The sequence below is a fragment of the Myotis daubentonii genome, chromosome X, assembly GCF_963259705.1.
Source record: "Myotis daubentonii chromosome X, mMyoDau2.1, whole genome shotgun sequence".
In the NCBI taxonomy this organism is placed as follows: Eukaryota; Metazoa; Chordata; class Mammalia; order Chiroptera; family Vespertilionidae; genus Myotis; species Myotis daubentonii.
Genome location: NC_081861.1, coordinates 46,431,713 through 46,433,481, shown reverse-complemented (window position 1 = coordinate 46,433,481; position 1,769 = coordinate 46,431,713). Strand labels below are relative to the sequence as shown.

The window sequence follows — 1,769 nt, the reverse complement described above, 5'->3', positions numbered from 1 at the left end:
ATGGCAGCTGAGAGACCAAGATTAACAATAGTTTATTGAGCCCAGAGAGCATATTTTCTTTCAGGTAAGTGGTTGCCTTGGAGTTTCTCTCCTTTCATTGTCAAAGTCTTGGCCTCCTTCCTCAGGACTTTTAGGGACTAGCTCCTGTCAGAGTCACTTCAAACATATGAACCTGGCCCATCATTCAATAACCCGCACATGGCTTTGGGTACCTGTCCATTTTGTTTTACAAGACAGGCCTGGACTTTCAGACTAGAGAAGTCAATACAGGAGGTCCTCAGGTTACTTCGGAGATCCGTTCCTATGGCGAGATGTAATGCGATTTTTGCCATAAGTTGGAACCCACCTACATAAGCACCTACATCACTCACGTGGAGCACATACACAGCAGTAATAAAGTGAAACAATAAAAAAAAATTTAAAAGAAAGATAACAATTCCTGACCTTTACTTGTGGTAAATAAATAATAGAAAACATAAAGCACATATGTACATGCGTCAAAATGACAGAACTTTTTTTTTAATAAATAAATGGGAGATGGTGACCTACCTCCAAAACGATATACGTTGAGTCCAACGTAACCCAAGGACTGCCTGCATACATAGGTAGATGGGTCTCTCCGCTCTGAATGGTTTTCAACTCTTCAACTCTGGTCACCACTCTACATTCACATGTTGTTTCTACCAATCCTGTGGTACTCTATTATCAGGCTTGGTATCCACTATGATCTTCAGGGCATGGGTCATATAGTTAGTACACAGTAAGGGGTAAGGAAGAATTGTGATAATTTAGGGTTGGAGCATGCAAACCAGTAGTAGCTAACCTAGTATAAATCCCCTGTAGATATGAATATTTTGTGCTGGGGCCTACCAGCTGTGTTTTGAATATCACTCTTCCCTCCTAGAAACCTATCATAACCACTTGTTTTCAAGGCAGTTGCTACTGGCAAGACTTAAGCAAATGCATCAAACACAACACCACTCTTCTCAAGAGAATTGTACCGACTAGTATTCTTTTTTTTTTTTAATTGTCTTTTCCTGAAATGTTGCAGATTGGTTACAGCAAACAGAACGGTGACTGTCAAGGAAAACTGTCACTCTGGTCTCCTTTTTGAGTGAGGCAGCTACGTGGAAGCAGCTGTACAACTAGTATTCCTTTAAAAAATATTTTTTTATTGATTTCAGAGACAAAAGGAGAGGGAGAGAGAGATAGAAACATCAGTAATGAGAAGGAATCATTGATTGGCTGCCTCCTGCATGCCCCCCACTGCCCCACTGGGATCAAACCTGAAACCCCAGCATGTGTCCTGACTGGGAATCGAACCATGATCTCTTGGCTCACAGGTCAACCCTCAACCATTGAGCCATGCAGGCTGGGCCGAACTAGCATTCTTAACTATAAAATGCCATTGACCATGGGTGGGGTAGATGTCAAGCCTGGAATCACTGTTTTGTCATCACTCACCTCTATAAACATTTTTGGTGGGGGCTTCAGGGATCTTTATTAAGTGATGCTTCAGTCTCAGTCTGCTAGGGACAGGGAATGGGGGTGACCTCACTTCCCCCAGGTTGTCCCAGACTTGGTGTCTAGGAGGAAGGAAGTGTGATCTCCTCTGAGGACAGCCTGGGAAGCTAAGCTAATGCTTGAGTGGGGGACAGCAGAGCTGAGATCCCCACCCCATACCCTCAGGGGGAGGGGCAGAAGTAGTCCAGGTCAAAGCCACCCACCCACAGCCCTAATGCTGCTCCATTCACTGACCTAAGCTATTC

The 1,769-nt window shown here is 43.9% G+C and overlaps 1 non-coding gene across 1 annotated transcript; it reads right to left on the bottom strand.

Moving 5' to 3' along the window:
- Window positions 1-1,025: 1,025 nt before the first annotated feature.
- On the bottom strand, window positions 1,026-1,159 carry LOC132225381 (small nucleolar RNA SNORA16B/SNORA16A family). The gene has a single exon (XR_009450895.1). It is a non-coding gene; the product is annotated as a small nucleolar RNA SNORA16B/SNORA16A family (small nucleolar RNA).
- Window positions 1,160-1,769: the final 610 nt, after the last annotated feature.